Source organism: Macrobrachium nipponense, chromosome 37 (assembly GCF_015104395.2).
Source record: "Macrobrachium nipponense isolate FS-2020 chromosome 37, ASM1510439v2, whole genome shotgun sequence".
NCBI classification, from domain to species: Eukaryota; Metazoa; Arthropoda; class Malacostraca; order Decapoda; family Palaemonidae; genus Macrobrachium; species Macrobrachium nipponense.
In genome coordinates this window covers 54,735,799-54,750,443 of record NC_061097.1, presented here as the reverse complement: position 1 = coordinate 54,750,443, position 14,645 = coordinate 54,735,799, and the positions used below count along the sequence as shown (strand labels likewise).

Below are 14,645 nucleotides of genomic sequence, written 5' to 3'. Positions count from 1 at the left end.
TGCTATTAATGCTGAAACTTTCTCGAGGCGCGAGGTGGTGGATTCTATCGTGCCAAGGTGTGCGCACCGTTTGCCAGTCTCTCTATCTCTCTCTCTCTCTCTCTCTCTCTCTCTCTCTCTCTCTCTCTCGTGTGTTTGAACATGTTGCAGATCATAAGTATATCTGCTGGTGTTTTATATATATATATATATATATATATATATATATATATATATATATATATATAATATATATTTTATATACTCTCCTCTCTCTCTCTCTCTCTCTCTCTCTCTCTCTCTCTCTCTCTCTCTGGCGTGCTAAAACACGTCATGGATTATCAGTATTTTCGCTACTTTTTTATATATCTATATCTCGCTCTCTGGTGTTTGAACATGGAGAAAATCAAACTTTTTGCAATTTCTCTCTCTCTCTCTCTCTCTCTCTCTCTCTCTCTCTCTCTCTCGTCACTGAATGATGACTATCTATCTACTGCCCTCCTTGTCAAAGGGAATTTTTTCCTCAATTTTTTCGGAATACCTTCACTACAAACTATCAAAATTTAATCATTTCCTTTCGTGTAAGAATAAGTGAAAAAGTCAAATGTTTTTGGAATACCTTCACTAAAAATATATAAATTTAATCACTCCCTTTAAAAATTAAAAATAAAAGTAAAATCGTTTGGGATACCTTCACTAAAAATATGAAACTGTAATCACTTACTTTAAAAATGAAAATAAAAAAGTTAGACTCTCTAAGGATAAAACCCACGAGGTCCCCACTAAACCAGTAAATAATTATTTTACGTGTCTTTTACAAGAAGCATAAAAATTGAGAAAAGTCAAATTTTTTGGAATATCTTCATCTTAAAAGTATAAAATCTTAATCCTTTCCTTTGGAATAAAAATAAACAGAGTCAAACACTTTAGGCATAAAAGCCACGAGGACCCACTAAACCAATAAATAATTATTTTACGTCTTTTATAAGAAAAAAGAAAAAAATTATTTTTGTGGAATACCTTCATCTTAAAAGTATAAAATCTTAATCACTTCCTTTGGAATAAAAATAAACAGAGTCAAACTCTTTAGGCATAAAAGCTACAAGGGCCCATTAACCAACAAATAATTATTTTACGTCTTTTACAAGAAAGAAGTTAAAATTTTTTTGGAATACCTTCACTTAAAAAGTATACAACCTTAATCACTTCCTTTGGAATAAAAATAAACAGAGTCAAACTCTTTAGGCATAAAAGCCACGAGAGCCCAATAAACCAATTATCGAGTGATTATCACCCGTTGGCAGGTGAATCTCTTGAAGACGCGAAACAGTTCAATAAAATCGCTCTTAGATTTACTAGTCATTCCTACCATTCAGCAGTTGAGAAGCTCCGAGCCATTCCAACTTATCTCTGACTCTTTCCTTCTCTTTTTGCATCTATCAACTTCTCTTTGTATCGTTCATTTTTCAGCAATTTAACACAAAAATATTTCTCTCCGTTTCGTCTTATTTTTGGATTTTTTTTATCCTCCTTCTGAATCTCTCTTCCTTTTGTTTCATTCCCTTTTAGAATACGTTCGTCGTCTTTGCGTATCTTTCATTCGCATGTAATTTTCAACTTTTTTAAAGTCTGTCATTCATTATCTTTCCTTCTTCCCGTATCTTTCCCTCCTTTTTAAATCGTTCTGTCCAAGTCTGAATGTTTTCAAAACCTAACTAATGATTGTTTTCCTGTTGGTGGAATGCTGAGAATGTTTTACCTCTTATCAACATTTAACATTTTCAACATACCGACGGAGCGGTTCTATTTGTACGAATAATTGAAAAGGTATTGGTGAAGGGTAAAAGGGAGGCAAAGAAGAGATTTGAAGAGTCACAGCTGCAGGAGGACAGAGAAAGATTAAGAGAAAGAAACAAAGAAGTAAAAAGGGTGGTAGCTCAAGCTAAGGCAAGGGCATATGAGGAGGTTTATAATGAACTGGAAACCAAGGAAGGGTTGAGTAAAATGCTCAAACTGTCAAAAGTAAGAAATAAAAGAACAAAGGACATCACCCATATTAAGCAAATGAAAGATAGGAATGGTACGGTCATAAAAAGGAAGAAGATAAAAAAGGAAGAAGGACATCCTGAAAAGATGGAAAGAGTATTTCGAACAACTGCTAAATGAAGAAAATGAAAGACTTGTAAGAGAGGATGGACAAGTAAACATGGGAATGGTAATGGGGATATCTAGGGATGAAGTGATACGAGCCTTAAAAAGAATGAGGAATGGAAGGCAACAGGACCTGACTTAATCCCAGTCGAAGTTTGGAAAGCCTTAGGAGAGGAAGGGGGTAGACATCTTGTATGATCTGATGGTAAAATATTCGAACAGGAAAAGATACCAGAAGAATGGCGGGAAAGCATATTGATACCTATATGTAAAGGAAAGGTGATGTCCAGGAATGCAGTAATTATAGAGGTATAAAACAAAAACTAATGTCTCACACGTTGAAGATTTTGGAAAGAATAATAGATAGCAGGCTGAGAGAGGAAGTTAGAATAGGGAAGGAACAGTTTAGGATTTATGAAGGGAAGCGGCACAACGGATGGAATATTTTGCATAAGGCAGCTAATGGAGAAATTCAGAGAAAAACAACGAGACCTGCATTTGGTATTCATAGACCTTGAAAAGGCCTATGACAGAGTGCCAAGGCAAGAAATATGGAGATGTTTGAGGGAGAAGATGTGCCGGAAAAAGTATGTCAGAATTATTCAAGCGATGTACAGGAATGTATACTAGAGTGAGGAGTAGTGTTGGAGAGACGGATGGATTTGAGATAGGAGTGGGACTACACCAGGGGTCAGCACTTAGCCCATTCATCTTCAACATCGTGATGGATGTAATGACCAGGGATGTTAAAGAAGCAGTGCCATGGTGGCATATTATACGCTGATGACATTGTGTGTGTTCAGAGGGGAAGGAGGAGTTGGAGGGGAGGTTGGAGAGGTGGAGAGCAGCACTTGAGGAGAGAGGAAATGAGAATAAGCAGATCAAAAAACAACCGAATATATGTGTTCTAGTATTACTGAGGAGGTGGAAGTAGCATAAGATTGGATGGGGAAGAAATAAAGAAAGTACAGAAGTTCAAGTACTTAGGGTCCGTATTAGAGGATAGTGGAAGCATGGACCAAGAGGTGAGACACCGAATTCAGGCAGGATGGAATAACTGGAGGGCTGCATCAGGGGTACTCTGTGACAAGAAGGTCCCTCTGAAATTGAAAGGAAAGTTCCATAGGACGGTGGTCAGACCAGCAATGTTATATGGAACAGAAACAGGAAGTATGAGGAAAACAGAGGAGAAGAAGATGGATGTAGCAGAAATGAGAATGTTGAGATGGATGTCGGGAGTAACAAAGGAAGATAGGATTAGAAATGAGTATATAAGAGGATCGACAAAGGTAGCTGAAATATCGAAGAAAATACAGGAAGGAAGGCTTCGATGGTATGGACACCTATTACGAAGGGAGGAACATAATGTTGGAAGACATACGATGGAAATGGAATGTGCGGGGGGTAGAAGGAAGAAGGGAAGACCAAGAAAGAGATGGCGTGATTGTGTAAGGGAAGATATGGAATTGAAAGGTATAAATGAGAAACGAGGCACAAGACAGAATCGATGGAGACGACTCATTCGCAATGGCGACCCCATATAAAAATGGGTTTAAGCTAGGAAGAAGAAGATCTATTTATCTTTCTTTCCTTACTCCCAAGGAATTCGAACAGGCTGAGGTACATTTAGTGGCGTGTAAAATAGATCGCAGAGAGAGAGAGAGAGAGAGAGAGAGAGAGAGTAATCAACGTAATGAACCCCCAAAATAGGACCTATTGCCATCCAAATATTTTATCCAAATATCAGGCCAATATATATATATAATATATATATATATGATGAATGTTGTTTTTATACAAGCGTAACAGCATACTAATGTTTATATTTAAATAAATAAAAAGACATACACATACATCTCTCTCTCTCTCTCTCTCTCTCTCTCTCTCTCTCTCTCTCTCTCTCTCTCTCTCTCCCAAATTATTACAAATCACATCCACAGTAGAGTCTGATTGTATGATTGTATGGCTACAGAACATTCTGGCATTTAAGCAGCCAAAAACTAACCCTAGTCTGCATCCAGACGGCCCCATCCTATGGAACTCGGCCAAAATACCAGGGAAAACCAGTGGATACCAGAGGATACAGAGACGACTTTCGCAAGGATAATTCTGTTGAACTCGGTCAACTACTCTACTGGAATAGGTCTTGTTTTTTTTTTTTTCGGTTATCTGGGAGTAAGGCTTCCAACTACTTTGTTGTTGTTGTTTGTTGTTGTTGTTGTTGTTGTTGTTGTGTGAGGGTAGGAAAAGTCTATGGAGGAGCCTAAAAAGGTCTGAAGAAGATGTTTTTCCTCTGAGTTAAAGATAGAGGAATTTTACGATAGGATATTTATGATTTATCTATTAGAATGAAAATGTGAAAAATAAATAATGCGCTTGTTAAACCACAGATTTTAGCACGTTTTAATTTACATTAAGTTTGGAGTATAATGTTTACAACTTTAGCGTGAGGGGAAAATCTTGCATGCGTTTCGAGTAAGCTGGAGGTAGGATCACAGGTTGTTTTATTGATTTATTTTTATAATTCTAATCCAACGGTTGAGGATTTAACCTCATTCACTAATGTTCATTTTTTTTCACGGGGTTATAGAGTTACTCTCAATTTTTTCATGGACAGAGATAGAATTAACTATCGTAAAACCTAATCTAGTTTCTGTTTGGTAGAAAGATCTTTATTCTTTGTTTACTTATTTTTTTGGAGATGAGTCTAATTTTCTAACCTCATTTTGAAATAGACAGTAAAGAGGTTTGAGAGATGTCACAGGAGGAAAACCTCAAAACAGTTGCACGAGACAATCGGTAGGAGAGGGTTAATAAAGTAAGATGGCGGCAGAAAGATAATACGAACTAAGGGGGCGGGGGGGGGGGGGGGGGGAGGGGATCAAGAGCTGCAAAGGTGCGTGCAGTATTAACTATGAATTTTTTCTGGCTTTGTAGACTCTTCAACAACACATCGATTATTCTTTTTTTTTTTTTTTTTTTTTTTTTTTTTTTTTTTTTTTTTTTTTGCTTTGAGATTAAATCTGAATGGATGTTGTCTTCCATTGTTTCGTTATGTTGTACAGCGTCTCTCTCTCTCTCTCTCTCTCTCTCTCTCTCTCTCTCTCTCTCTCTCTCTCGTAGTAGCCATCTTGCTTGGTGAGACGTACCCGCGTGAAGTCACAATAATCAACAGATATCACAAGTTTAACATACGACTAGAATTTGAGAAATATCTAGAAGTGTTCGTGAACTATCGGTGATAAGATTAGTGTGAAAAAATAGTAGGATAAAGCGTCTTCTAAGTTAGTTATCAAGGTGTACTATAAATAAACAGAACAAGAATGGCAGTAAGTTCCAACTGCGGAAAAAGGTTGGCGTAATTTGGCGTGTCTAGCAGATTCGCAATACGATGAGGTAGCAGGAAGGAACTGGCATTTCTCATCATGAAATCAGCAACAGTCCTAACCAAAAAGATACAAAAGCATTCATAGATATATTAGAAGGATATAATCCTTCAAACTGGAACAAATCTAATGAAAACATCTTGAAAATATTGAAGAAGTTCCAAATAAAATCCAAGTGGTCAGAGACTCATAAAGAAAATATACATAAACCAACATATTCCGACAAAGAAAATGAATAAGGTGAATCTTGTAAATATACTAATTGATGCATTAGGAAAAAGAATGCCAAAAGCATGCAAAACTGTGTAAGGTTTGGTATAGCATAGTCAATCCACAAAACCTAATCAGAAAATGTGCTGCATGCAACATTCCGACCCATCCACAGTGTGCTGAGGTATACAAGATTTGAGAAAAGATACAAGAATTTTTTTGTTCAACATGTCTATCATGGATAGACAATGTTATTAAATCAAGATTGAATGTACAAAATAGTTGAGGATGAAGAAGAAGAGGAAGAGGAAGAAGAAGAAGAAAAAGAAGAAGAGGAAAACGGTAAGAGAAGTAAACAAAAATGAAATGACAGAAAAAAACTAAGGAAAACAAGAACAAGATAAAAGTATGGATGCAGAGATACTCATTGATACTACATATGAGGCAATAAAGCAGCATACCTACGAAGAAATAAATTACGATATGACAACAGAAAATAGCAAAGCCCGAAGAGGCTCTACCCAGATCTATACAATGACGAAGAGGAAAAAAATAGACAAGAAAGACAAAATCTGCAACCTTTTGAAAAGAGGGAGGGAATTGCAGATTTGGAGAAAGATGTACTACAAACATCCTAAGATATGTCAAACTATGAAATATATGGTAAAATGTGCATACTTAGATGGATATGGGGATGATTGCAGAGATCTGCATCCAAAAATATGTAAAAACCTAAAAGAAGGAAAAGGATGTAAGTTTCGACAAAAAATGCAAATATATGCAACCCTGTAGCCATGAATCATAATCAAATAAATAACCAACCAAGTAATAAAATCCAAAATAAGAAAGAAACAAATAAAGAGAGAAATCAAGAATATCAGGTAAAAGAGAAAAGAACAACCACCAATGAGATATGCAGAGGTGTCAGCAAAGAATTTCAAAGCATCAGCTCCGAAATTCTACTCAAGAGATAATAACTGTATTTATTATGCAAGAGGATATTGCAGAAACGGAGAAAATTGCATATTCAGACACAAAAATGAATAATTATGATGAAGGAAGATCAAATATTATGGAAAAGTTGGATTTTTTAATGTCAGAATTTCTGGAAATGAAAAAAAGAACAACATACCAGAACAGGAAAGAGACATGGGTGAAAATCCTTATTACTATCAGTATTAAATGAAGGAGAAAACACGCAAAACCATCATAGTGATGAATGCGCAGGGTTTAGTTTACGAGTAACTCAAAAAGAAAAATAGAGTACTTAGAAGAACTAACCCAAAATGAAAAGAAAATAGATATAATGAATATAAGTGAAACCTGGTATTCCCAAGAGACTGGGAATGATGATCAAATAAAAAGGGTTCCAAACTTATAGATACATATAGAAAAAATAGGATCAAGGGGGTAACCGCAATATATGGGAAAGACAAAAAACAAGGAAAAATATATATGAGAAATATAGTAAACTCAGAATGTGAAACTAATAGCGGTAGAATTTGAATCTGAAAAATTGATGAACATAGTAATATATAGACCTCCTAATACTAAAGAGTTTGACTTAATAATTGAAAATTGGATGATATATGTAGAAATCACAAGGACTGGGACTATTCTCCTATCTGGTGACTTCAACTTTACTTTCGTAGAATGGAAAGAACGAAATAGGAGATTGTGGTTGTACTTATACATATAAAAAAGAGAGTAATAGTAGTGCAGAAGATAAGAGGCAATTTGAAAAGCTATTAGATATGCTACTAGAATACAACATTCAACAAATAATCACCTGCCAACAAGAAAGGAAAATACTTTAGACCTAGTATTTGTGAACGAGATGAATTATGTTAAAGAAATAATAGTTTATAATGCGAGTATTTCAGCCATAATGTCGATAGAATTAACAGTTCATTCCAAAGCAAGTGAAAATAGAGAATAAGCAAGAAATGAAAAAGTGGGAAGGATATGGAAAATACAACTTCTACAGTAAAAATATAAAAATGGTCAGAAATTAATGAAGAATTAAAACAAAGATTGGGATAACATTTCGTAGTGATGACATAAGGGTAAATACGGAGATATTATATAAAATATTGGAGATAATAGTGGAAAAATATATACCGAAGAAGAAAAGTAAACATCATTCATGCATACCAAGAGACAGAAGAATCTTGTTCCAGAAAAATCAGAAAGTGGAAAAAAGGTCTTGCAAAAGAAAAAAATGCATGGAAAGTTATAGAACTAAAAAGTAAGATAGAAAATGCAGAAAAAAGATTATACAATCAAAAGAAAATGAAAAACGGGACTTGGAAGAAAAAACCCTATTAAATATCAAGCAAAACCCCAAACTATTATACTCATATGCGAAGAAGATGAATAAAGAAGAATAGAAATAGGCCCTCTGAGAATTGAAGGAGATTAACGAATGAAAAAAAAAAGGAAATTTGCCAACATACTGGCAGAACGATATAAGAGAGAATTCACCCCTAGAATAGATAATGAAGATAATGATATAGAAGTAAGGGATGAAAATAGTGAATATTTAGCTGACATAGATATTAATGAAGCTGATATTGTGCAGGCTATTAATGAAATTAAAAATGGAGCTGCTGCAGGGCCTGATGGAATTCCTGCTATTTTGTTAAAGAAAGTAGTTCATTCTATCGCAAAGCCACTTGCAATATTATTAAGACAAAGTTTTGTAGATACAGGCAAGATATATGATGAGCACAAATTAGCGTATATTACCCCTACTTTCAAAAGTGGATCAAGACTAGAGGCAAGTAATTATAGGCCTGTGAGTCTAACATCACATATAATGAAAGTGTATGAAAGGGTAATGAAGAAAAATATTATGAAACATTTAATAAAAAAAAATAAAAATTTGTTTAATAAAGGACAACATGGTTTCGTACCCGGAAAAAGTACACAAACCCAACTGTTAGTCCACCGTGAAAACATATTCAAAAATATGAAAAGCGGAAATGAAACAGATGTGGTTTATTTAGACTTTGCAAAAGCTTTGAAAATAAAGTAGACCATAATATATTAGCGAAGAAAATTAGAAAAACACAATATCGTGGATAAAGTAGGAAGATGGTTTATAAAAGAATTTTTTACACAACAGAAAACAGATAGTTATTGCAAACGACGAGAAATCGGATGAAGCCAAGGTAATATCCGTGTGCCGCAAGGGTACGGTGTTAGCTGCAATACTGTTTGTTATTATGATTGAAGACATAGACAATAATGTTAAGGATTCGGTAGTGAGTAGTTTCGCAGATGACACAAGAATAAGTAGAGAAATTACTTGTGATGAAGATAGGAACGCTCTACAAAGAGACCTTAACAAGTATGGATTGATTGGGCAGAGGTAAATAGGATGGTATTTAACTCTGATAAATTTGAATCAATAAATTATGAGACAGAGAAAGAAAGCTATATGCATATAAGGGACCTAATAATGAGACCATCACAAATAAGGAAGCAGTTAAAGACCTTGGTGTGATGATGAATAGGAACATGTTATGCAATGATCAAATAGCAAGTCTGTTGGCAAAATGTAAAAGCAAAAATGGGGATGTTGTTACGGCACTTCAAAACAAGAAAAGCTGAACACATGATTATGCTTTATAAAACATATGTTCGTAGTCCACTTGAATATTGCAATATGATATGGTACCCACACTATCAAAAGGATATTGCACAAATAGAGAGTGTACAAAGGTCCTTTACAGCTAGAATAGAAGAAGTTAAGGACCTAGACTACTGGGAAAGACTACAATTCTTAAAAATTTGAATATAGTCTGGAAAGGAGAAGAGAACGCTACATGAAATTAATTCAGGCATGGAAACAGATAGAAGGAATAGCAGAAAATATCATGGAACTAAAAATATCAGAAAGAGCAAGCAGAGGTAGATTAATAGTGCCCAAAATATACCATGGAAAAATAAGGAAAGCACACAGGACATTAATCCACTACGCACCAGCATCGATAATGCAGCGTCTATTCAATGCGTTGCCAGCTCATCTGAGGAATATATCAGGAGTGAGCGTAGATGTGTTTAAGAATAAGCTCGACAAATATCTAAACTGCATCCCAGACCATCCAAGATTGGAAGATGCAAAATATACCGGAAGATGTACTAGCAATTCTCTGGTAGACATTAGAGGTGCCTCACACTGAGGGACCTGGGGCAACCCGAACAAGATGTAAGGTCTGTAAGGTAAGGTCTCTCTCTCTCTCTTTAATAATTAGGTGTCTTATTAGAGTAAGGATTTCCTTACATAAATATTCTAAAAACCTAAATAATAATAATAATAATAATAATAATAATAATAATAATAATAATAATAATAATAATAATAATAACGAAGAGAAGATCCTGTATCATTCTACGAGATACAATGAGTTTCCCAAGAGGCGAATGGGAGGTGGGGGCGAGTTTGTTGGGGGGGGGTGTTGAGAGAGTGGGGGTGGGGGGAGGGGGTGGCGTGCCGGGTAGGCGTGACTCTTAGGTGCCAAAGACGTAGTAAGCGAATGTTGCAGCAGAGTAAAGAATACTTGAGATACCAGAGGTCTGGTCAGGGCTTGGCACTCGAGCGCCAAGCTCCTAAGACGGCGGCGCCAATGCCCGGGCAGGCGGGCAGGCAGGCAGGCAGGCAGGGGTGCCACAGTACCACGATGGTGCCATCTGCGGTGACCGCGCAACAGTTACGAGACTGGGGACATGTTCCCGTCGTGTGGACCACAAACATAGGGATGTTCGTTTGTTGTGCTTGAGAAGAGAATGATTTAGCTTGCAAATTTTTTTTGGTTGATGTTCAATGATTGAGGACATCAATAATTGCTGAGATGGTTATGTTAAATTGTGTTGTATTTGTTTATTGCATTTTTTCTATAAGGTTAAGATTCTACTTTTATTTTTTGTTGGGAATAGTTAAAAGGCTAGACTACTATCCTTTTCTGGAAAGGTGAAATGAGCATCATTTGTCTCTTGCTTGGGTAAAAGGTGTATTTTTTCAGCTTTTCCAAATCTACAAGGGGCCACTGACTTGAAATTCGAGCTTATAACGAATATGGCGTTCATTTGAAAGGAAGTAACATAAGGTAGTGGGAAATACAGTAAGAAGAGATCACTTATTAGAGAAGAGAAAAAAATGAAAGCTTTTTATTGTTGTGCGTAAACTGTGGGAAGCATAAAATATACAAATTAGCGGTTTCTTCATAAATCATAACTTAATGGATGCCACGGTTAACAAAATGGTTGAACAACAGATGTCGGAAAAGACGCGACTAGTCAGGAAACCAAATCTCATTAACTAGAGTACTTCCTAGAAAGAAGAAATTTTGCGTGTTAAAGTGTGCATATATATATATATATTTATATATAATATTATATATATATATATATATATATATATATATATATAATATAGATATATATAGATATCTATACATATATATAGTATAATATATATATATAATATATATAATATATATATATAAATTATATATATGTGCGTGTGAGTGTGTGTATGTGTGTGTGTGTATGTTTATATAAAAACAATTTCAGTATCTTGCATTGTTTATTTAAGAGAGAATCTTTATGAAGAATCCATGGATAACCTTTACAACCATACACGTATGATATATATGGACATACTCACACACACACATACACACACATATATATATGTGTGTGTATTATGTTTATATAAAAATAATTTCAGAATATGGTTTATTTAGAGAAAATCTTTATGAAAAATCCAAGGATAACCTTTATAACCATACACGTGTGATATATATGGACATACTCACACATACACACACACACACACACACACACACACACACACACACACTATATATATATATATTATATATATATATATACATAGATGCATCACCCACACTATCATACACATATATACTATATATATATATATATATATATATATATATATATATATATATATATATATAATATGTTATATATAGTGTGTGTGTGTGTGTCTGTGTGCAAAGGCTATGCAAAAACACCTTCATTATCATCTTCTCTTAAATAAACAAATGTCGAAAATCATGGAATTGTTTCAGGATCAAATCACGTACTGTATATACTTCTCCTCGACCCGTAACAAATGACGCAACGCTTGTGCCAGCATTCCTGTACAATACCAGTTTATTTCGGCTTCCTTACACACACACACACAAAGAAAAAAAAATCTAAATTGTCTGTAAAAAAAAATTAGGTCACCCAGATCTTAATCGGGCAACATACAATCCTGTCCTAAACACGTAATGATTATGAAGGTATGGGAGTCACGGAATCTGGAGGCTATGGTAGAATAAAAAATAAAAAAAAAATAAAAAGCCATAAAACTCTCTGCCGCGGCCCCTGAAACGTTCAACCACAGCCCGGTGGTGGCCTATAGCTGCGCTAGAGGATCGATCATGACTAACTTTAACCTTACATAAAATTAAGACTACTGAGGCTAGAGGGCTGCAATTTGGTATGCTTGATGACTGTAGTGTGGATGATCAACATACCAATTTGCAGCCCTCTAGCCTGTGTGGTTTTTAAGATCTGAGGGCGGACAGAAAACCAAAATGGAAAGTCTAAAGAGATTTACTTTATATACTTTTGCCAATCCCTAACGTCACCAGTAGCTTTGGCAAACCCCTAGAATCTTGCAAATTCCCAGAATTCTTCTGTACCTAATTCTAATGAGAGTTAGTGGGGTAATATATTCTCATTAGAGAGGGCACCTGTATTCTTGGGAATAAAGAATTTATTGGTTATCTATGAATTTATCCCTCTACCCACTCATTTCCAACTAAGGGGTGGCTCCATGGGATAAACAACACAACGGTCACTTTTACACTCCTACTTTTAACTGCTGGACATTGGACGGGCCATTTGCAGTGAAAATATACATTAAGCATAAACTAAATTATGTGGTAAACCACTTGGGTCTTTTGTCTTATGAAACTCATTGTAATTTACTGTAATTCTGCTTTCGAATTTACTTCCCTCTTGTCCCTGAGCCATGTCAAGGCGTTGACAGGCAAAACGATGTTGTTACTGCTTCATTTTAAAATGTATATACACAAGTTTAACACACACACATATATATATATCTATATATATATATATATATATATATATATATATATGTGTGTGTGTGTGTGTGTGTGTGTGTGTCTGTGTGTTAAACTTGTGTATATACTTTTTAAAATAAAAAAAACAGTGACATAAACACATTACATACATACACGTATATATATATATATATATATATATATATATATATATATATATATATATATAACGTATGCATGTGTGTGTGTATGTATACATGTCTACACATAAACACGTAAGCTATGAATGCGCATTAATATAAACGCATCACGAAAATAGGTAGCATTATTTTCCAAGAGACAGTTTTTTTGCCAAAACATGAAATAAAACTTTCAAAAATTAAGGTTTTAAAAAGCACGAAATATAAAAGTGAACAAATTCCCAATAAACATCAATTCAAATAAGATTGAAGAAAATGAAATATCATTTGTAATCACTTCAAATACCCAGCATTTTCTCTCAAATTAATTTCTATATTTTTCTTCACAAACGATTATAGTGAAAGTGTTATGAAAGCTTTAATCGCCGTCATAATAGTTGTGCTTAAAGTTAACCTTCAGAGAATAACTAAGCATTTATATTTCTTTTTCTTTCCGTCATTTTCACGCCGTAATGGAGGACAACCTTCAGGTTGAAAAAGGTTGCACGATCATTTTTTTTTTTTTATTACCGAGTAACTTGAGGACGGAAGGAAGGGGATATTGGTTTGATGGGTTTTGGGTGGGGCGAGGGGGAGGGAGGGTGGGGGTGGGGTATGGGTGGGGATTGTTGTGGGGGTGGAGGTCGGTGGGTGGGTGGGTGGGTAGGTACTTGGATGCCATCTTTTACCCCATGCTTTAAAGAAATGACAAAATTAAGTAAAAAAAAATAAATAAAGACGAAGGTATAAATATTCTACAATCTTTTATAATTATTTTTTTTTATTCATTCAAACAGATTTTTCGGTAAGCCCTTAAGAAAATTCCCCAAAATACCGGAGAAAGTACAAAAGTTATACAACCTCCCATAATAATTCGTTTGAAATAGCTTACTATTTTATTTATTTATTTTTTGGAAGGACCAAAATGAAACTGCCATTCTAATACTTTAGAAACGCAGAAGTTATGAAGCTTGTCATTATTATCTATTTTGAAGTCACACAAACATTTCTGAAAGACCCTTACGGAGATTCCCCTCCCCCCAAAAAAAAGATCAAGAAAAATGTACAAAAGTTATACATCTAACTATATAAAAATTAAGAAAAATGTACAAAAGTTATACAGCTAACTATAAAAAAAAATTAAGAAAAATGTACAAATGTTGCACAGCTTATTATCATTCCTTTCGAAACGAAATTTATCATTTTTTGGAAGGACCAATACGTACAGTATTTGGACCCATCCCCAGGAACAAAATCCTCTTCCAACACCCAAAATAAATCCAGGACCATCACTGTTATTTCTCAAAATTCAAACACATCTTCCTCGGCACCCGGACCACCCGCCCCCTAAAACCATGCCTCTCCCTCCTTCCCCCCACGAATTTCCATTGAAGTCCATTGGGTACTTTTTGAGATATGGACCGATAGAGAGAATAAGGGAAAGAGAAATGGCGATAAAACGGATCACGGAAGGTGGAAGTTTGACGATATCAATAAAAACTAAGTTGAAAATATATATGGAAAAATCTGAATTTTCATTATGTTATCATTAGTTTGTGGTGATATAAATAATAATAATAATGCTATAAATACTGGCATTAGAGGAAATAATAATAATAATAATAATAATAATA

At 34.8% G+C, this 14,645-nt stretch overlaps 1 protein-coding gene across 1 annotated transcript in view; it reads right to left on the bottom strand.

Moving 5' to 3' along the window:
* Nucleotides 1-14,645, bottom strand: part of LOC135209264 (muscle-specific protein 300 kDa-like) — a 355,456-nt gene that overhangs the window by 192,949 nt on the left and 147,862 nt on the right.